Below are 23,217 nucleotides of genomic sequence, written 5' to 3' on the forward strand. Positions count from 1 at the left end.
TAAAATGCTCTATTACTTTGAGACTAGATTTTTCCCTGGTGCACAATTAGATACTTGAAAATAGTAATAGCGTTGCATTAATTTTTGACTAATAGACTTCCCAGCAGGGTCCTGGAACCCAACTTTTGGAAAAAAATTACAGATTAAAGAAAATTAACATAGCAACCTGTTCAAGTCTGTGGGCTCTGGGACTAGATGGTGTTTTATGGGAGTCACCGCAGAGGGTCCCATTAAGATTTAAAGGTCAGTTCCCTGTGTGACTCTTCATGAGAAAAAAGCTCTTCACACCGTTCACATTAAGAGATCCTGGGCTCTGAAAAACAACAAGTCTTTCTTGCGGAAGATGACTTTTACTTTCTTTAGGCATCGAAATTCCATTCTTTTTTTTTTTTTAAAGAGAGATTTTTTTTTTCAAGATTTTATTTATTTATTTGACAGACAGAGATCACAGGTAGGCAGAGAGGCAGACAGAGAGAGAGGAAGGGAAGCAGGCTCCCTGCTGAGCAGAGAGCCCCATGTGGGGCTCGATCCCAGGACCCTTGGGATCATGACCTGAGGTGAAGGCAGAGGCTTTAACCCACTGAGCCACCCAGGTGCCCCGATATTCCATTCTTGGATCTGGAAAGTGGTCTCTGTCCCCCTTGCTTGTACCAGTGCTTTCTTTGAGCTTGTAGATGTGATAGCACCCTTTGTTTTTTTCCCCAGGCTCTTTCTTTTGTCTCAGAACTTCTTGTCTCTTACTCTGCTGCCTTGGAGTTTTTTGGTTTTCTCCTTAGGCTGTGATTTTTTATCTCCAAAGTTGTGAAACTTGACTCAATTGTTGATGCTTGTTTTTTTGCCCTGGTGCTCAACTGCTTGGTTCCAAGGCATTGTAGTAAACATCCTCTTGGCTGTGAAATGGAAACGCGTCTAACAACGACATTCATTTGTTTACTTATTTATTTTTTCTTCCTTTTTTGCCTAGGAAACAAGAATGGAAATTTTGAATTCTGATAGATGTTAGGGAATTCTAATGAATAATAACATCTCTTACTAACACTTACCATGTGCCTAACACTACTGATTTTTTGGTAAATGGGTTCAAGTCCTCAGGGCCATTCTATGAGGTAGGTGCTATTATTATCCCCATTTCACTATTGAGGAAATTGAAGCTTTAAGCAGCTAGACAACCTGCTCAAGGCTATAGAGTAGTGAATGATAAAGCTGAGAGTCAAACACAGGCTTGTTTGACCAGTCTGGATTCTTAACTACTATCCAGAATGTTCTTTGGCATTTCAAATCATTCATAAGCAATACTTCCAAGAATGTTTTAAAACAGAAAAAATTAAACCAGAGCTAAAGAACTACTTACTTTGTGGTGAAGTAGAAGGAACACTGGGGTAGGAGTCAAAAGGCTAAGTCCTTACTAGTTGAGCAGGTCTCTGGGCAAGTCATCAAGTCATTCACCAGCTCCTCCTTTTACCTTTGTTATTTCCATCTGTAAAAGTGCCATTCTTACAGCATCCTTGAAAAACAAATAAATAGGGTGCCTGGGTGGCTCAGTTGGTTAAGCCACTTCCTTTGGCTCAGGTCATGATCCTGGAGTCCCAGGATAGAGTCGGACAGGGAGCCCGCTTCTCCCTCTGACCCTCCCTCCCCCTTCTTGTGCTTTCTCACTCTCTCTCTCTCAAATACATAAATACAATCTAAAACAAAACAACAAACACACACATACAACACACACACACACACACACACACACACACACAACAAACCTTGACTTCCTCTTTAATTTTCATTATTCTAGGATAGATGAAATCTGCCGCTCCCATATCATTTGTGACAGTTAAGGCTGGTATTGGATGAGTCAGCTGGCACAGAGCTTCTTGTCCTGAAAGAGAGGAAAAAGCAATGATTAAATGCCACCCCCCACCCTAGCAGAGAGCAAAGCTAAGCATAATTATGACTCAAGTTCAAAGCCTAGAAAATCGTGGTGGAAACAGGGTGGATATATTCTTCTGTCTCCAATTTTCTCTGTATATTCATCGTTGACCATAGAAGTGTGGATGAATGTGTGGTTCAAAATGTAATCATCATCTCAAACTTGCTCACACTGTTGTGAAGTAATAATGCTACCAAATTGTCTTTGGCCAGTCGGAAATGAGACCTAGCCTTAGAGAAGAATCGCTAACTTTCTCGAGCTTGAATCTTTACACTAGCACACAGCTTTTTCTGTACTATGTGTTCTGGGCTGAATTGTGTTCTCTTAAAATTAATATTTTGATGTCTTAATCCCCAGTACCTCAGAATGTGACTATATTGGGAGGTAGGGCCTTTAAAGAAGTAACTAAGGTAAAATGAGGCCATGTAGGCTCTACTCCAATGTGACCAGTGTCCTTATAAGAAGAGATTAGGACACACAATCACAGATGAAAGAATGAACAACCATGTGAGGGTACAAGGAGAAAGTGGCCATCAGCAAGACAAGGAGCAAGGACTCAGAAGAAAACAAACCTGTTAACACCTTGCTCTTGGACTACTAGCCTCCAGACTGTGAGAAAATAAATTTCTGTTGTTTAAGCACCCAGTCTCAATCTCTGGTATCTTGTTATGGCAGCCCTAGGAAGCTAATACAGCATATTTTAAATCTAGGGTTGTTTTAAGGTTTCTCCTTTACTTCTCAGAATTTCTTTACCTTTATGTTTTTATTTCTTTCCTCCTCTGCTTGAGCTTGATTTTCTTGCCTTAAGAAGTCATACTTGGGTATCAAACTTCATCCATGTCCTGAGGTGCAGAGATTTCACAGATGTTTGAAGAATACCTAATGTTAGATTAATATTGACTAATACTTTGGGGTTTTTTTAAAAGATATATTTATTATTTGAGAGAGAGGGTACACTCAAGTGGGGGAGGGGCAGAGGGAGAGGAGAGAGAGAATCCCAAGCAGACTCTTCCAGACTCTTCCAGATTCCACGTTGATCATGGATCCCAACACAGGGCTTGATCCCATGACCCATGAGATCTTGACCGAAAACCAAGAGCAGATGCTCAACGCTTAACCGACTGAGCCACCCAGGTGCCCCTTGCCCAATACTTTGAGTATAGCTTACATTTCTACACCTATGTAAAATCCTTGTTACTGACCTACCTGTGTGTGTCAGTCCCTAAATAGATTATTTAATTCTATGACTAATATAATAAAACACTGAACTATATACAACTGATTTCTCATCCCTCACCCATACCCCAGGAATTTTTCTATATTTTTCTTACTTCCTATCTTAATAATATGGCAGCACTGTGCCAGCCATCCAGACACAGATTCTCAGTCTAAGAACTTAGGGAGTCCTTCTTGTCCTTTCTTTCTCTTGCCTCAGACATCCAGCTCCTTATCCACTTCTGTTCATTTGTACTTTAAAACATCAAATAGGAAAACACTTGTAATATTATAGTTTAATATTTGAATTTAAACTTTTAATTTAAAATATCAATATGGACTTATGAATTAAAAAATATATAGGTGTGTGTATATACCTATCCATCCCAGCTCTGTCTACTAAAAGAATATAGAAGCAAAGATATCCTTTGGGCAAAAACACATCTAGAATCCACATTTTGGTTTCTACTCATCACTTCCCACTAAAAAGAATAATGATCTTTGGAGAAATAACTGACTCTAGTTGTTGAGCAGGGAAACTACAAGGTGGAGCTTAGGATATCTTGTTATGCCTAAAACCAAGGAAGTGCTCAGTGATTTATGGGGGCATGTTAAAAGGACCCAAAAGCTACTTTTAAAGGGTTTTCCATAGACAGATTTGGACAATTTGAAACAAATAGATTGCAAAACATTGAATATTTAAAAATCCATGCGTGTATAGTGATACCCCAAAAAAATGGAAAGAAGAAAAAGAATCATTTGCATCATTAGAAGTAACAAATCCTTACTCTGAAATTGATAGTAAAAGGGAAAGAACTAAATATTTACCTTGCCTTTTTAGGAGGAATTGTATACTATCCTAGTTGATGAGGGAAAACTCAGTTTTAGAAAACACTGCTGAAGAAGGAGTGATAATATTTAAAAGTCACTATTTTGTAACCCCCAGTGAAATAATTGATTTAAGCAAGAACCATCACTGGTGAAAGAGTATTGCAGAACAGGATATTCACACAGTGACAGAGTTTCATCATGAAGCGACTTACTGGTGGCAAAGGAGAAATTTGGTAGTCACTAGTTTGACTATAGCAATTATATGGGATAACCTTGAATTACATTCCTTCTGACATGATGCAGATGAAATTCACAAAATCATTTATGAACTCTTCTTGCCAAAAGTGTTAAATTGAATCTATTTAAACCTTTCGACCTAACTTCAAATATATAGGAATTACAGGGAATCACAGAACAACCAAATTATAAGGAAACCTGCAGAGGAATCCCTAATGTGAGATAGTCTATCAGACAACTTTTTAAGATTCTTCCAGAAGTCATTATCATCAGGGGAAAAAGACTAGGAAGAACTATTCTAGATTAAAAGAGACTAAGGTGGGCACATGGGTGGCTTAGTGGGTTAAACCCTCTGCCTTCTAGCAGCTCAGGTCATGATCCCGGGCTCCTGGGATCAAGCCCCACATCAGGCTCTCTGCTCAGCAGGGAGTCTGCTTTCCTTCCTCTCTCTGCCTGCCTCTCTGCCTACTTGTGATCTCTGTCCAAGAAAAAAAAAAAAAATTTTAAATTTTGTTAAATAAATAAAAGAGACTAAGGAGACACAGCAACCAAATACAATATATGAACGTTGATTGACCCGTGGCTTGATAAAAACAGCTAAACATTTTGGGGACAATTGGAGAAAATTTCCATATGAGCTATATGCTAAAGGACATAATATGTAGTATTAAGAAACTAGTATTTTCTTAGATGTGATAATGACATTGTGGTGGTATATAAGAAAATTCTTACTCTTATTTTTAGGAAATGTATATTTGAGTGTGAATATTTAGGTGTGAAGTGTCATTATATCCACAACTTTCTTTCAAAATACACACACCTGCATGTGTGTGTGTGTATAAAAATTAAGCAAATATGTCAAAATGATAACTGTTGTTAAGTTGAGGTTGAATCTGGGTAGACGAATCTTTCAACTTTTGTAGATATTTAAACATTTTTATTTAAACAATTTGAGGAGTGCCTGGGTGGCTTAGTCAGTTAAACATCTGACTCTTGGTTTCAGCTCAGGTCATGATCTCAGTGTGGTGAGATCAAGCTGGCTGTCAGACTCCACAATGAGCATGGAACCTGCTTAGGATTCTCTCTCTCCTCCCTCTGCCCCTCTGCACCCCACGCCTCTAATTTGTGTGAGCACGCACTCTCTCTCTCCCCTCTCCCCCCAAAAAACCAGCAAAACCAATTTGGGAACTTTTTACATCTCTGCTCCTTTTATGCCTCTGTCCCTTGCCTCCATCCCCATCGCCACTCTCCTACTGTAAGTCTTTACCATCTCTTACCTGAAGGATTGTGGTGGTTTCCTAAGTAGTTTCCATATTCAGTCTAAAGGCCCTCTAAACCATCTGCCAAGGACCACCTCCTAAAAATCAGCTCTCACCATTTTCCTGCCCTGCTTCACCCTCTCCTTCACCCACAGGGTAAAGTCTGAAAACACTTGGCAAGCAAGGCTCCAAACTTGTCACACCGCATTCTCATTCAAAGCTTTCTCCTGCTACCTCATAGCCTATTCTCTGCCAGGGGTCACAACCACAAATGCCCATGGGCAGGGCTGGAAATAAAAGAATGGAGGGAATGGGGTCTGGGGTGGGCTGGGGAGAAGGATCTCCCTCCAAAGGGTGTAACTATCCCTCAAGATCAATTGAATGTGGGCCCAGTGTTGCTAAATCTTTGCATTTCTTTTCTTTTCTCTTCTCTCTCTCTCTTTTTTTTAAGAGAGAGAGAGAATGAGTGGAAAGAGTAGCAGAGAAGCAGAGAGAGGCAGATTCCCCCCTGGGCAGGAAGCCCAGTGTAGGACTCAATCCCAGGACCCTGAGATCATGACCTGAGCCGAAGGCAGACCCTTAACCAACTGAGCCACACACACGCCCCTATATCTTTGCATTTCCAGTTAGTCAAAAATAAAGGTTTGTATACAAATGCTCCCCATTTTAAATACTGACAAGTAATTAAAAAAAAGAAAATACTCTGCAGACCAAAAAAAAAAAAAAAAAAAAAAAAAATTTGTGGGTTGCAGTGTATAATTCCTCCATGACTGCATGCTTGCTTTTTCATACTGACCCCTGTGTCATTCTTCCAGTATTCCAGAACTTTCTCCATCCCTTTCTTTTGAAATCCTGTGAATCCTCCAAAACCCAGCAAGCAAGTCCCTTCATCTTCCCTCACCCCCCCCCCCCCACCCCGTCAGCGCCAGTGCTCCTTCTGTGGAGTGCCTGACCATTTGTACAAACCTCCCTTGTAGGCCTTGTAATGGAATTACATATTTGGTCATCTGTCTTCTCCCGCTGGGCTCTCAACTCTCATAATTAAGAGACACGTTGTACTTATTGTTCTCCCGATTGCTGCTCATGGAGTCCAGTGTATTTCAGCATTTGATGAGCATCCATTGACTGAGTTGCAGCCTGTTAAAAGTAATGCTATAGAAGAATTTAGGACATCTTGCCTAGGGCACCTAGCTGGAATTATACCTAGTGTCTATGAATCGGTATGCCTGGGTGGCTCAGTCAGTCAAGCATCTGCCCTCAGCTCAGGTTATGAACGCAGGGTCCTAGGATCGAGTCTCATATCGGACTTCCTCCTCAGTGGAGAGTCTGCTTGTCCCTCTCCCTCTGGCCCTCCCCTCTGCTTCTGCTTGCTCTCTGTCAAATAAATGAAGTCTTCAAAAAAAAAAAAAAAAGACTGTGAATCAATAAGAGAAGAATTATTATTATATTCCAAATAAGGTTGTCTTCTGGGATCATTTGTCTATTGTAGGAAGTCAAGTAAGTATGCTTAGTTTTTAAAAAATAATTCTGAAAAACAGGATTCTTTCTGACATTTTAATCCAGCAGAATGATAATAGGATTTTGTTTCAAGGATTGCCTTTCTAGGGCAACATTGGCCAAGATCAGGCCGATCGATGATCGAGGCGGCTTTGGTAACCTACAGATACTCTAAGCCTGCTTGAATTCTCGAAAAGAGAAATGAGTGACAAGGTGTGTGCTGAAGCAAGTCACCCCCTCTTCTTGGGACATCAATTCTTATCAGTGCACTACACACCCAATTCTCTCCTTTTTGTCTGTCTTATGCCCTTTTTCCCTGCAATGCTTTCTTTCTTTTACTTAGCATTCCTTTCAATCTTGCCGAAAACTTACTTCTCCCAAGGATTCTCTGATACATGCCACTGGTTTTGATTCTTCCTTTATTTTATGTAGTCCATTTATTCTTTATGTTGGGTATGGCCTATTCCAGTGTAGGCTATATAATTAGAATAATTATAATAAGAAGAATAAGGGGCGCCTGGGTGGCTCAGGTCATGATCTCAGGGTCCTGGGATCGAGCCCAGCATCAGGCTCTCTGCTCAGCGGGGAGCCTGCTTCCTCCTCTCTCTCTGCCTGCCTCTCTGCCTACTTGTGATCTCTATCTGTCAAGTAAATAAATAAAATCTTAAAAAAAAAAAAAAAAAGAAGAATGAGATAATAAGAGTCATTTGAAGGCCATTGTTAAGAATGACAGCTTCCCAGACTCCTACCTGGAGATTCTGATTTGGTGGACTGGCATGAAGTGGGGGACGGGTATAGGTATTTGTATCTCTAACAACAGCCACAGCTAGTTGCTAATATCAGGAAACTTTGGGAAACTTTGGGAAATTTTTATAAGCTTGATTTGGGGTCAGACTGATTAGGATTTTAGGCAGGGCTCTAATTCTTGTAGCTCTGTTGTAACATTAGGCAAATTGCCGTGTGCAACAGCCATGTTTTTTAAATCCAGCAAATGGGGATTCTAATCACTATTATAGTCCTATTCTGATGGAATCAAATGATTCATGTAGACATTAGCACCGTGCCTGGAACATTCTAAGTGCTCAGTAAATGTTGACAGTTATGGTTATATTTGCTTATAATTTGCTTGGTCGTGTAAGTATGATTCGAGGTTTGGATGGTGGTTTCTTTGGTTCTTCTGTGACACTGTGGTGATTTAGGGTAGGATGACCCAGAGGTTTTACTCTAGCCAGAGACTGTTGTCAAGAGTCTGCTAACCTCTGCCAATTTTTATTGCCCTATCATCCTTTGTTCTCTTTAATTTTACCTATCAGCTCCATTAAATTACAGAAAGGTCTTTGAGGCCATTGACCTTGTCATCTACTTTTGTCACATAGTAGATCCCATATCCTGCATGATGGGCTATCAGCTGAGAGCACTATATAATAGAGTACACATTTATTTCATGGAATTATAGAACTATCATTTTTTACTTAGGTTACAATAACTTCTAGTGTTTCTTGGGTCTTCTACTCCTGTAACCTTCGAATCAGTCCCCACACAGCACCAAACTGATATTTTCACAATGTGATCACAGAATGTTCTTCCCTGTTGAAATTTCTCAGTCTTTCCCACTTTATTTAGAATAAAATCCAAACTCCTAACCGTAGCTTTGAAAGCGCTCCCTGACCTGGGCTGTTTAGTCTGTCTAAACTCGTATCCTGCATAGGTCATTACATTCCTATAAATTTGCTCTCCCTTATCTGGACTGTCTGTTTTCCCTAGATCTTTATGTCATTCAACCCAGATGTCACTTTCTCAGAGAGTGTCCTTCAACTCCCTATCCAATATTTTTCCTCTCGTTAGTTTCTATCCCATTATCTGCTTTATCTTCTCCAGGTTACCACTATCTGATATTGTACTTACTAGTAACTGTTATTATTTGTTTATTCTAAACTCTGTGAAATCAGGTATCTTGTCTATCTTATATTCTTGGCACTGGGACTAGAACGTGGTACACTTCATGTTCTCAGTATATATTTGTCAAATCAATTGATGAAATTTACAGACAGACTAAAGAACATCTATAGCGTTCAGTGGATTTCCACTTTTTAAAACAGAAGACTCTCCTCAAAACACAATATTTGGCTTTAAATTATTAATTTGTGTGTTCATTTAGTTCTTTTCACTTCTCTTGATAAGCAATAGAATTCTATACACGTAACAAGTTCTTAGCAAATGCTTAGCAATTTAGCGAATCTTTGTTCAACAAGAGCCACCACCAGGGGGAAATCCATCCTCTGGCCAGGAGCTGCAGATGGTGAGAAAACCTGGCTGGAGGAGAAACAGACCAGAGCTCAGGGAACAAGGGCAGGCAGGAGCCAGCTCCTCCGGGGCTTCCCCAGAGCTCGGCAGAGAGAGGCAGGAGGAAGCAGGAGAGGCAGGGCCATCATTTGGAACGCGCTGAGGAGAAGCAGCAAGACAGGCTCTTTCATGCCAGCCTGAGCAGTGATGGAAATCCGCCTGGCCTGGAGCAGCCCTGGGCCAGCGGCTGCAACACTGAAGACAAGATGGCAGTGGGGGTGGTAGGAGCAATGGTGGTACCCAGAGAACAACATCTCAGAGAGGTCCTGATGTGGAAAACCACCTCCCCCTGGGACTAAGCCATGAGGGATCTGGAAGGAGGCAGCAAACAAGTGCAGGGACAAGCAAGTGGCAGTGAAGAGGGCACTCTCTCTCAGGTGACAGGAAGGGATTTGGAATTCCCGCAGTTGGGCATGTGTGATCTCAGATAGAAGTAGTGGTTTTGCTGTTACTTGGGTCTTATTTATCTTTCAGTATATCATCTTCAGGGATTACACATATCCAGAGATGACAGAGATGTTGGAATTAACAAGCAAGGACTTTAACACAGTTCTTATAAATGTGTTTGAAGATTTACAAGAAAATAAGGATTCAGATGAGAAGAGGCAAGTTCTCAGTCAAGAACTGGAAACAATGAAAGAAACTCAACTAAAAAGTCTAGAACTGAAAAATAAAATATCTGAAATGAAAAATAAAGATCACTAGATGGGTATAATAGTAAATTGCGTTCTACAGAAGAAAAGAACTAGACACAAAGACAGGGTCATGGAAACTATGCAAATTGAAGCACCCACAGAAAAAAGGCTAGAAAAAAATGAAGTCTCATCGACTTGGAGGGTAGAATGAGGTGGCCTGACATTTGTGAACTAGAGTCCCAGAAGAAGAGGAGACGGTGACTGGGATAAATATAATATAATTTATATATATACATATATTTTTTTTTTCAGGAAAAATAGCTGGAAAAATCCAAATTTGATGAAAAATATTAACCCACGAGTTTTATAAGCTCAGCAAACTAACTTTAAGGGGTGTCTGAGTGGCTCAGTAGGTTAAAGCCTCTGCCTTTGGCTCAGGTCATGATCTCAAGGTCCTGGCTTCGGGCTCTCTGTTCACTCTGCCTGCCTCTCTGCCTACTTGTGATCTCTCTCTGTCAAAATAAATAAATAAAATCTTTTTTTTTAAAAAAGTCTTCAGGGTGAAGGAAGTGATACCAGATGGAAACTCAGATCAACGTGAAAAATGAAGAGTACTGGAAATGGTAGATCTGTGGATCAATAGAAATTTGTTTTTCCTTGCTTGTTATTGAATGAGTGTCACTCTTAATTATAGAGCTAAGTTCTCAGGAAACATTTCAGTTTTCTGGGAATCAGGAAATCTGGGGCCTGGTCCATTTCTAGGAACTTAAATAAGTGCCTTTAATCTCTTACCTTGGTTAGATCATGGGCCAAGTAGAATTCTAATACTTGATGTTTTTCTCTTTTTGGTAAACATTTAATAAACGTTTCCTTTTATCACTGCCAAACACCTCACAAGGGCTATCTCCCCTTTGAATCTCAAATTTAGCGTGTATCATATGAATCACCTGAGAAGTATGTGGAGTCCTTTTCAGCTCCTACCTGCTGGGTTGGGTGATGCAATCCTTCAGGAAAGTCACCTTTGCTGTCCTAGTGGCTATTCCTCGGAATTTCTTCAAAACTCACAGTAGAAAATGAGGAGAGCAGGATGTTTCAAGGGGAGGATGAATACTGGCCAGGGCATGAGGAGGATAAAACCGCTTTAAGTCTGTATTTTAAAATCTCATTAAGCTTCACTTCTTATGAGGTATAATTTGAAGAGATAGATTTCTTTTCAGAAAGCAAGTTGTCAGGCACTTGGGGGGCTTAGTTCACCCAGGGGGGTGTTAAAATTATATTTGAATTGTCAGTAATTCCAGAAAGCAAAATGCAAATACTAAAAAAGTGAGTCTGTAATTGAAATCTCTAGGCAAAGAAAGACCTTTGCTTCCTCCCAAGGTCGTATGGTATCGAAGTAAGGGGGTTTGAAGAAAACGTGTCATTGATGATTTAATAATATTTGACATGAGAGATTACACTTTTGTAACTTTAATTTTTTTACATAGAAAACCGAAACTGCCTTGAATCTACTGGTGATATATCGGGGTTAAAGCGGCTGTGAACAACATTCCATACGCTTCCTAATCCCCTCAGCATTTGCAATGACTATGTATCCCCCTTAAAATATATGTTTGCATTGTACTTTAAATTCATATTTCCTTTGGGCATTCTCGTGTTTTGTAAGAATAGAAACCTTGTTGGAGGTTTCTCTATGATGGGACTAGAAACCCTGCTCATATCTGAATCACACTGAGCATAAAAAGCAAATTGGGGCCATCTTCACACTTGGTACCCTTTCCTGGCATAGAATGACAGAGTACCGATATAAAAAGGATTGCCTTTTAAAAAAATTTATTTTTATTTTTTTATCCAAAGTGTTCCTAAGCACGATGTAGTCCTTTATCCCTGGAAATATTGTGGCTTTCAGGGTCACTGACTGTGTGTCATATCCTTATAGAGAGCACAATTCATCGACTGTGGATATTCTTTGCATTCTCGGTGTTGTTCACGGCTGTTTTACCTCCTGAGCTGTGTGACATCTTTCATTTTAAAAAAATGCTCTCATGTTTGTGAGGACGGTGTGTCAAGTTACTGGGTCTGTGGCTGACCTTGCAGCTGTCCACCGGCTTGAGCTCACGTGAAAGTGGACACAGTTGTCAGTGTTGTGATGCAGGTTAAATGAAATTTAAAAACCGGTGGTATCCAAAAAACATCTGGTATAAGGATTATGTTGTTTTGTTTTGTTTTGAATTAATGAGGCAGAAATGCATGCTGTGAATAATGACTGTGAATAGCTGTGGTTTTTCTGTGAGGGATGTCCTCAATGTTAGCACCAGCAGGAAGATAGCATGTGTCATATTCATTTTTTAATATTGTTATTTGCATAGAATGATTTCAGGGAGACAAACTGGGTTTTCTTCCTTACTGGTTATTATTGGTTGATGATCCTTCTGCGGCTTATGATATCAGGTGAAACCATGTGAAATGGCTTTTTATGTAGGCAATTTTATATGGCTCTAGGAAGCAAGAAATATTTTAATTAGTTTTCTCTATATCATTGTGAGTCTGCCACAAATGTTTGTTGTTTTTTTTTTATAGATTTTATTTATTTATCTGACAGACAGAGATCACAAGTAGACAGAGAGGCAGGCAGAGAGAGAAGGAAACAGGCTCCCCGCTGAGCAGAGAGCCCGATGCGGGGCTTGATCCCAGAACCCTGAGATCATGACCTGAGCTGAAGGCAGAGGCTTAACCAATGAGCCACCCAGGCGCCCCTGCCACAAATGTTTAAAATTAATACATGTATTTAGAAATTGAAACTTGAAAGGCAAGATTCATTTGTTCTCAACACTTGCTGTGTTTTTACTCTTTCTCGTTGCCTTCGTGCTCTCAAGGAAATGAAAATTCTATATACAGAAAATCTGACATTTGTCATTTTGCAGCCCCTTGAGAGGTAAACAAGTAAAAAATAAGAATATTACTTACTCAGTTGTGAGTTAAAGTCATCTTTAAATCCTTCTAACAATAATTTAGACTTGCAGCAGTTCCTTTATGAATTTTTATGAATTCTTTTTTCTATAGAGAAGACAATTTCATCACAGGAATGTATTACAAGTATTGAGATGTCTTTCCCCTCCCCCTCCTTCCATATTTCTCAGTTCGCAGCTTCAGCTGTACAAAAAGGAGCTCTGGTAGCTTCTGCCGAGACATTTCAGTAGAAAATCCTTCAAAAAAGCAAAAAAAAAAGAAAGAAGCAGCTATTTTGAAGACTGACTTTCTAAAATTATATTTAGGTAAGTTAATTTTAGATGTCATCCCTTGGAGCTGAAAGTAAACACATTTGATTTAATCATGTTAATCAAAATGTATTTGCATTCAAGTGTTCTTATATATCAGTACTTCTAGATGGATTTAAATTATATTGACAGAAAACATCCATTTCTTCACATTTTTAAATACCAGGCAGGTTTTAGAACCTGGTCTACAGCATGGTTGTTTTTGGGGAAAAAAATGTCGTTCAGCCAAGGCTGATCCTGTTTTTCCTTTATTCTTTAAGCCAGGAGCAATTACTTTTCATTTCAGGATTAAGCGGCTGAACATTGCCATTCGTCGCCGAGGCTCCTGGTTTCAGCATGTCTCCTTGGTTCCCCGCCAGTCCTGGGTGTTCAGGTAGCAGCTGGCGCTGGGAGTGCCTCTCCAGTCCACATTCTTTGGCTATGAATTTTGCAGCCCTGTTTATCTGATGGAGACCTCCCCACAGCGAGTTGCTCATGACACTGTCACACAGACCTTAATGAATGATATGGAAAGATACTGAATATTTTTCCTCCAGGAATGCCAACCTATCCTACATGCCAACCAGTCCCCTCACTTTGGCCGATCACCGCAGAAAGCCTGGTGCTGAGATCTGATGAGACCTGTCCCACACAAACCAAAGAGGAAGCCTGCAAGTCCTCTCTATGGGGCTGTCACCCAAGCCTGTTCAGGGAATTTTCAACAATTGCATCTGCGCAGACATTGATTCTCACTTCTCTGCACTAATTATTTACTTCGGTTTATACCTTCAATCTGTGTATGTTATCACCAGCTTCAGCACACAAAGATCTTCCTTCTCTTGAAATCATGACTTTACTTGCGTTAGCTTGGTGTGGCTTTAGAGCATGGCTTTCTCACTATGTCATGTGTCTTCATTTTGCCTTCCCAAACCAGACCATAAATTCCTTGAGAGAGGAGATCCGGAAACTGATCATACCTTATATAGACAGATAGCCAGCAGCAAAAACTAAAACAATCACAAAAGGACTGTTGTTGCTCTTAGTAATTGAGAAAATTTACCTTAACGTGTTTAGAACACTCTAGATCATTTGCTCTGACTTATGTCTCTTCTCCTTTCCCCGGCCTGCCCTCTGCTGGAACTGCTAATGAGCAGTAAGAGGGCCAAAGCAGGACGTGGTGTGGGAAACGTTGGAAAAATCGGGGCTTGTTTGATTGAAAAGCAAGTTGAACCACTGTCATTTGTGAGTTCACAACCTAGATCTTTGAAGCTCCCCGTTATTTGCATTTGGGTAACCAGTAGTCTCGTTACAAGACCCCTTAGTGGTTCAGCTGTGCTTGGGGATGTGATTCTGTCCACTGGCATGAGATGGGCCACATGACTTTGTGTGTCTTCCACTCTTATGTGCTTCTTTCATCTCTCTCTCTTACAGCCTTCCAATAGATGCCAGATGACTGATGCCCTGTCCCAAACATAAATCCCGTCCTGTTTACCAATCCCTGAAAACCTTCATGACCTTCATGTATAACGGGCATTTTCAAGGATTGGCAAGAGTGCTGGTTTGGTAATGCAAGGCAGAAGGTAAGCGTGAAACTCTAGACTGGTTTCCTGTTTCGAAGGGGAGCAGGACGTGACAGATGCTGAGCCAGCCTGTTTGTGCTTGGAGAGGAGAATCCAGAGTGTCTGAACACTAGATGACCGATCCCGCTTGCTGGCTCAGGGATGGTGCGAGCAGTCCCAGCACCCCCCCCCCCACCGGCCCCGGTCTCGGTCAAATGGCTACATGTTATGAAAAAAGGGAGGAAAAGCAGGTTTTTTGTTTTTGTTTTATGATTAAAAGAGGCACTCTCTGGAGAGGCAGAATCCATTAGCTGAATCCATTTCAGTATCTATGGTTAATTAATTTGGACAACGTTAATGCACTTTTATTATGTAGCCTTTAAGAGCAATTCTGGTAAACGTCCATCCCATAAATACTAGCACTCCTTTATATATATGAAATCCTTTTTGGAAGGGTGACTCTGAATTGTTATGCAGATATTAATTTGCACACAGCACTGACCAGACAATGCAAAAATGCTTCCTCATAGTTTGAACATTGCTTGATACATTTTGAAGTGGAAAGACTCTTGGTTATGACACTCTGTGTTTTAAGTCAGTGAATAATTCAGTCTGGTTGCCTCCCAAAGTGTAACTTTGAGAAGCAGTTTTGTCATACTCTGAGCTGAATAACTGATTTCTGCATTTCATTCTGTAAACTAAACACAAGACTTTGAGTTACTAGGAGAAATAACACAGTTAGCCAATAAACCTTTCTTATAAAATGACAGCATTTTAATTTATTGTATGCATTAGCACTTATTCATGGCTAAGATTTCATCAATCAATTTCCCATTTAAAAAAGATGTCTCTGAAAACAACAGTGGAGAGATGTTGAGTTCCAAAAGCAATGTTGCAGAAGGCAGCATCAGGTCTGGCATTTGGGGCATGTGTTTAACTCAATTGTTATAGTCAATAATCATGCAGTTCTAAGTATAAACCCACTTTTTTAAAGTATCTACCTAATGAGCTGATATTCTTGGAATGTTAGAGTTTTAAAAAGAAAATATTTAAATTTCATTATTGAAGAGGTGTGCTGCATTTGTTCAAAATTATAACAATGTCTGATATTATTTTTAAATAATAAATTTATTATTTATTTAATATTAATAAAATATTAATTATTTAAAATTTAAAATAGTTATCTTGTTACTTTGCTGGGCTTCTACACTGCTTTGGGTTTTTCATTTTGTTTACAGCAGTACATTTCAATAGTTGGCTTCAGATTAAATGAGTATTAGTACATTTTGATATTTTTATTAATTAGTTGCTTTTTGAAAATGTTCTAAACTGAAAATTTCTTTAAAATAGAAGCTTTAAGGGGTGCCTGGGTGGCTCAGGTCCTGATCCCAGGGTCCTGGGGTTAGTCCCACGTCGGGCTCCCTCCTCAGTGGGAAGCCTGCTTCTCCCTCTTCCACTCCCCCTGCTTGTGTTTCCTCTCTCGCTGTATCTCTCCGTCAAATAAATGAGTAAAAATCTTAAAAAATAAAAAAATATATATTTATAGCTTGAGGAACACAAATGTTTTGCTATGAAACATCATTTAACACATAGGCTTGGTCTTAACCTTTTTCCAGGTAAACTTCTACAAAAATAGGGTTTGCATGTACTTCAATGGTACATAGACAGCATGACTATAGGTTTGTTCATTTTAAATGCCACGGATAGCGCCCTCCAGGTCTGTATGTGAAAATGTTCATATTTTACAAGGAACTTTGTTAACAGGGTCATAGAGAAAATGCCAGGGCCTCCATATCGATGGTTCAATGAGGAAAATTAGAAATGTCTCTCTACCTTAGCAATGCTTACTTACTTATGTCTTTTGGAATTTTATTGAGGCTTCAGAAATGGAACAGAATCTTGGCTGTACTTTCTCTTTTCATAAAATTTCTCGTTTATATGAGATCCATCATTTATTTTTCAGTTACTGTTTTAATGCCATAATTGGGGTAGTCAGAATGTTCTTTTTTTTTTTTAAAGATTTTATTTATTTATTTGACAGAGAGAAAGATCACAAGTAGACAGAGAGGCAGGCAGAGAGAGAGGAGGAAGCAGGCTCCCTGCGGAGCAGAGATCCCGATGCGGGGCTCGATCCCAGGACCCTGAGATCATGACCTGAGCCGAAGGCAGCAGCTTAATCCACTGAGCCACCCAGGTGCCCCCACACAAAAGCTTTTTGAATAAGTAGGGCATCACAGGACACCGGAAAGAGCACAGGCTCAGGCAAACCTGGATATGAGTCAGAATTCTGTCACTCAAGCTGTATGACCTTGGTCAATTCATTTAAGCTCATGGCATCTCAGCTTCCCTCTCTACAAATTGAGGATCATTATGCAGATGTCACAAAGTTGCCGTAGGAACTAGGATAATGCATATTAAGCATCAGGCCAGTACTTGGATTAAAGTAGGTGTGAAATAACTAGCTGCTATTATTTTTTGCCATATTTTCCAGATTAGGAAACTGAAACACAGACATATTAAATGGCCTTGGCCAACTTTGGGGAACTGGGGCTCCCAGTTATTACTGGAAATTTGCAGTCTTACCTTTGATCAAGCCTCACTGAGAATGAAGTTGTAGGACACAAAAAAAGTACAGAAGCAAAAGGTACAGAAAAATCAGGTATAGTGAAGCAATCAGATAATCAATATCTTTGTATTGAACACCGTGGACGTGTAAGGTATTCTGTGTACAAGTTGGGGTACTTTGGGTTGCAAGTGGCAAAATCCCAACTTGCCCACACAAAAAGGAGAATTTATGGACTCGGGTGTAACCCAAACCTGAATGTAGGGAACTGGGGGCTGGAGATGTATGAAGTCAGCATCAGGAACACTTTTCAGGCTTATACTCTCTATTTCTGACCCGTGTTTCTGGTTCTCTTTGTAGATAGCTTTCTCCATGCCATGGGGAGCATGGCTCCTAGTTGCTTTGGTCTCTCATCTCATCCTAGCAGCCCTTCTACCAGCAAAGAAAGATTTCTTCCCCTTTGGCTCCATCCTGTAAACAGTCTCAAGAATGACTTACACCGGATCAGCGGAGGTTGCACACTCCTTCCCCAACCAGACACCAAACCAGGAAGATGGGGTAATATCCCAATGTATTAGCTCATAGAGTAAAAACTTAAAAATTTATTTCTTAACATGCGTGCCTTTTAATAGAGAGACTTGTAAACACTTGGGTACTGTCTTACAAAAAGCAGAACTCTCTAAAGAGGGTGACTGGAGGCTGACACAGACCGACATCCTGTTGTATGAGAAAGTCCTGGGGGAACGCATTATTGGAACAGCTTGCTTAATGCTTTTGCTTCCTGTGGAGTGGGCTGGGGGTGGGAACCCAAAGCAGACTTCTAAATTGAGTTCTGCAGTGGAGGAACTTCTCTTAAAATCTCTGCTGGAGTTACTTAAGACATTGAACTGTCGGGGTGCCTGGAGGACTCAGTCATTTAAGCATCTAACTCTTGATTTTGGCTCAGGTCATGATCTCAGGGTCCTGGAATTTAGCCCCTTGTTGGGCTCCAGGCTCAGTGGGATCTGCTTGAAGGTTCTCTTCCTCTGCCCTTCCCCGGCCTGTCTTCCTCAAATAAATAAATAAATCTTTAAAAAAAAAAAAAAAAGACATTGAGCTCTTTGCTCTTCCAGTACTTCAGTGTCCTCTCACCGTTACATTTGTGGGAGGACATGGTATTATATTAGAGATCTGGAGAGCTTGTGACTGGGTGCGGATCCAGTGTTTTGACTTTTTATGCCAACGTCAGCATTTCCCCCACTTGTTTCACATTTCTCCTGTCGGTTGGGCCCTCAGTTCAAGGTTACCTTGATTACTTTCGGGTCTTTTTATTTATTTTTTTTTTTAAGATTTTATTTACTTATTTGACAGACAGAGATCACAAGTAGGCAGAGAGGCAGGCAGAGAGAGAGGGGGAAAGAGGCTCCCCACTGAGCAGAGAGCCTGATGCGGGGCTCGATCCCAGGACCCTGAGATCATGACCTGAGCTGAAGGTAGAGTCTTTAACCCACTGAGCCACCCAGGCACCCCACTCATAAGTACTTCTTTTTTTTTTTTTTTTTTCAATATTTTATTTATTTGACAGAGAGAAATCACAACTAGGCAGAGAGGCAGGCAGAGAGAGAGGAGGAAGCAGGCTCCCTGCGGAGCAGAGAGCCCGATGTGGGGCTCGATCCCAGGACCCTGGGATCATGACCTGAGCCGAAGGCAGGGGCTTTAACCCACTGAGCCACCCAGGTGCCCTCATAAGTACTTCTTGAAAAAAATCCCAGACCTCTCTTTTCCCTTCAATGTGTTTAATGTCTGCTGATGATGATCTCATTAGCCCCCAAACATAAGGTATATAAAATAAACTCTCACCCCATCCTAAATACCTTCTACCCTATCTCAGCCAACAGTGTTGCCTTTCTACCCAGTCCTTTAGGCTTGAAACCTTGGTTTGCTCTTTGATTCCTTGCTCTTTTATCCGTGATTCCAATTTAAGCTATACTTCTAAGAACATGTTGTTCTGTTCACCTACCTTCTGTTCACTGTCTCTCCCTTCTGCCTTCTCTTTCTTCAGGCAGGGATAGTTCAGGCTGCTGGAATAGCACACAGTCTATTATTCTGCTTTTAGTAAGGTTGTCCGGAAGTATTTCATGGCCATACTTTTTTTTTTTCTCTTCCTCATTCTTGATTCTTTCCCTCTTCTGAACTGAATAACGATTTGAACTTTATTCCTAAAGATCACTAAATCTTCTACACAAATACCTTTCTCAAAACCAAAATATACACTAACATGTTTAGAATGGTCTGTATAACATGTCTATTTAGGTAACAGTCAGATGTAAGCTTACCATTGTCTATAAGCATTGACATTAAAAAGTACGTTTCATAGCTATGTGTTTCATTAATGTAATTTGCATCTTCAAGTGAATAACTTCATATGAGGATAACATTTCAACCATATTTGATTTAGAAAGCTAAAGTTTCGAGGATCTACTGATGGGCTAACAAATGTGCATTAAGCATATTATTTAAGTTTTGATACATTTCCAGCAGTCATCAGCATATAATCCCTAAGTTTAGATGTGAACTCATCAGAAACATCATCTCTCTCTAGGGCTCATGTCGTCTTACTGTATTTCTGCAGATCCTATTAATAAAGAATGATTAAGGACAGCTTTATTTTTCCCAGTTGCAATATTAAAGATGTATGTTATAATAGTAGCATACTGTGCAGCTATAAAAAATAGAGAGGTTCTTTATATGCTTATATGGAAAGATATGCTTATATGGAAAGATCTGTTATAAATTGAATGTTTGTGTCCCCCAATGCAATTTCATATGTTGAAGCCTTACTCCCCAATGTTATGGTATCTGGGGACCAATTGGGGTTAGATGAGGTCGTGAAGGTGGGATCACATACGGTGGGATCACATACAGTGGGATCACGGCTCTTATAATAAGAGACACTGGAAGACCTACTGTCTCTTTCTGCCTAGTGAGGACACTGTGAGAAGGGACCCTCAGCAAGCCAGGAAGAGAGCTCTCACCAGAACCCAACCACGGCTGGGCACCCTGACCTCAGATTTCCAGTCCCCAGAAATGTGAAAAAATAAATTTCTGTTGTTTAAGCCATCTAACCTATGGGGTTTTGTTATGGGAGCTCAAGCTGATTAATACAATCTCCAAGATTTACTTTTAGATAGGGAAAAAAGGGTCAAAATAGTGTACCATTGGGGTGGGGAAACAAAAAAAGTATCTATCCTTGTACTGGCTTGTATACTTTCCAAAACTCTTGAGACTAAATGAGAAACTAATAATGTTGGTTACTTGTTTTGGGAACTTGGCAAAAAGAGGGCAGGAGTGGAAAGGAGACATTGAGATATATATATATATATATATATATATATATATATATATATATATATCTTTCTGTATTTCTTGATGCTTGGACTACGTGAATGTGCCACCACTTTAAAAAATTAAATAAGTGAAATTTATTTAAAAAATAACAAATCCATTTGGAAAAATAAGATGATATTGAAACAAGGAAAATATTGATTATATTGAAAGGAAATTGCTGATTGGGAGAATAATTGTGACAAAAGTTGACATTTGAGGATGAAGGACTATTAAATTATAAAATTTATATTATATATAAATTTTATTTATATATTATATATAATATATAAATAATTACAAAAATTATATTAAATTGCTTTCTGGGTCAGTTATTTCATGATTGCTGTGATAAGTAGATATGTAGTTCCAATTGCCTACTGCCCTTTCCTGGGCTCTGCATTGGTTACCGACAGTACAGCTTGAAGTGCCCTATGTAACATGCATTTGATTGAAGGATAACGGCCACGGGCTCTCAAGTACTCTCTCAGTAATGTCCAGGTAGGCTCTCTTAAAGTAAAGGCTTCTTCACCTTCCCTCAGTTGGTGGTCCTATATTCAAGGACAACAACTGCTGAGAAAAGGACCAAGCCATTCATTTGAAAGAGGTCCGTGTGTCTTCTTTGGACAAAGACGTAACTTCTCTGAAAACTTACCTTGGCCAATTAAACGTCCAATTTCTTTAGGCATATTATATCATACTACCCTGGAGTGTTGTCCTTAAATTTAGTTCTGATCATTTCCTTGCTTTTAACTTCCATCAAAGATTCTTTCTTGGTCACCTGGCCTATCTCTTTATCCCCATCGGCTCTTCTCTCTCTCTCTTTTTTTTTTTTTTTAAGTAAGCTCTATGCCCAAGGTGGGGCTTGAACTCAGGACCCTGATATCAAGAGTCACATGCTATCTCAATGGAATCAGCCAGGCATCCCCTCCCATCCATCCTCTCATTTTGAGTTGTTTTTCCATGACCCCAAAGTGCCTTTTTTCCTGTCCCCACACCTTCATAAATGTCGTTTCTGTTGCCTGGACTGCCTTTCTATTTGTTCCTTTTGATGAAGCTCCCCAAAAGGGAGGTGAGTGTCTTTGCCGACATCGCTCTAAATTTTTGAACAGCATTGATATTCTTGATGTGCTTTTTACTTCTTGTCAGATTCAGGAAGTTCAGGAGCCACATAGCATATTCATTTTATATCCCCAATGCTGGCATCCAGTAGGCACTTGATGGTTGAATGGATGAATAAATATACACTCCGGCTGAAATGTTAAAGACAAAAATATCACAGTAGCCTATAATAAAATCTTAACCAATGCTTAGGGAAAGTGCTTCACAGGAGGATTCTAACTCTCTGCATTGCAACTGTATTATTCAAGTACTGATTGACTTATAAGAGCTGAATTCTGTCGGGACAGTTCTCCTTGAGCCTTTTGATTTGGGGGGAAAGCTTTCAGTTTTGTAGATATTTCATGTGTGTTTTGAAAACTCTACTGGCCATCCCCATACTAAGGCATCTCTTTGAGGATCTTCTTGGTTTAAGAGCATTTTATTCCTAGGGCGCCTGGATGGCTCAGTCGTTAAGCGTCTGCCTTCAGTTCAGGTTATGATCCCAGGGTCCTGGGACCAAGCCCCCCGTAAGGCTCCCTGCTTGGTGGGAAGCCTGCTTCTCCCTCTCCCACTCGCCCTGCTTGTGTTCCCTCTCTTGCATGTCTCTCTCTGTCAAATAAATAAATAAATGTTAAAAAAAAAAAAGAACATTTTATTTCTAACTTTTTAAAGTATAGATGACAGCTCTCAATCCAGCGGATTTTCATCCTTATCTCCAGAAAAACCACATTTTTCATGCTTGTAGTAAAGTAAGTTGTATATCTATAGAAGGCACCCCGTGTAAGTGAGCCTTTGGCCAGAACCTCAGATCCACATTGGCTTGCCAGAAAGCAAGAGTGATAGCAGGGTGATTTCTTCACTGTAGATGTTACCTTTCTCATGCCTCTTTCTCAAAGATATTCTTTTAATATATTGTGAAATTTGCAGAAAACAAATCATTAATATTTTCTAGCTGAAAGAATTCACCACTTTTTGGAGGGTTTCAGCTGTGTCAATAAGACACTAGTGAGGCAGATGTTAGAATAGGGCTCATTATCTTTTATAAATTCAGTTTAACCTGAACAAAGTAGATAAAAATAAATACTTGAACTCCAGCCATTCAGACATGCCTGTATAAACATGGCCTCATAATAGTTTGTTTTCAAAGTTCATTGACTTTAACTGTCTTACTGATGCTGTATGTGAAAATGTGTCCATTTGTATATTTAAAGTATTAACATTGCTTTTCTTTTTTTAATTTTTTATCATTAGTTTCAGATGTAGTGTCCAATAATTCATCAGTTGCATATAACACCCAGTGCTTATCACATCACATGCGCTCCTTAATGCCCATCACCCAATTACTCCACCACTCCACTGACCCCCCCTCCAGCAACCCTGTTTGTTTCCTGTAGTTAAGAGTCTCTCATGGTTTTTCTTCCTCTCTGATGACTTCCCAT

General features: G+C 39.9%; 1 long non-coding RNA gene across 1 annotated transcript in view; it reads left to right on the forward strand.

Moving 5' to 3' along the window:
* Positions 1 to 23,217, forward strand: part of LOC123925236 — a 101,722-nt gene that overhangs the window by 64,260 nt on the left and 14,245 nt on the right. Inside the window, exons 2-4 of the long non-coding RNA XR_006814936.1 lie at positions 13,076 to 13,210; positions 14,624 to 14,772; positions 17,675 to 17,872. This is a non-coding gene — a long non-coding RNA (uncharacterized LOC123925236). The remainder of the gene's footprint in view (positions 1 to 13,075; positions 13,211 to 14,623; positions 14,773 to 17,674; positions 17,873 to 23,217) is intronic.

This window comes from Meles meles, chromosome 1, assembly GCF_922984935.1.
Source record: "Meles meles chromosome 1, mMelMel3.1 paternal haplotype, whole genome shotgun sequence".
In the NCBI taxonomy this organism is placed as follows: Eukaryota; Metazoa; Chordata; class Mammalia; order Carnivora; family Mustelidae; genus Meles; species Meles meles.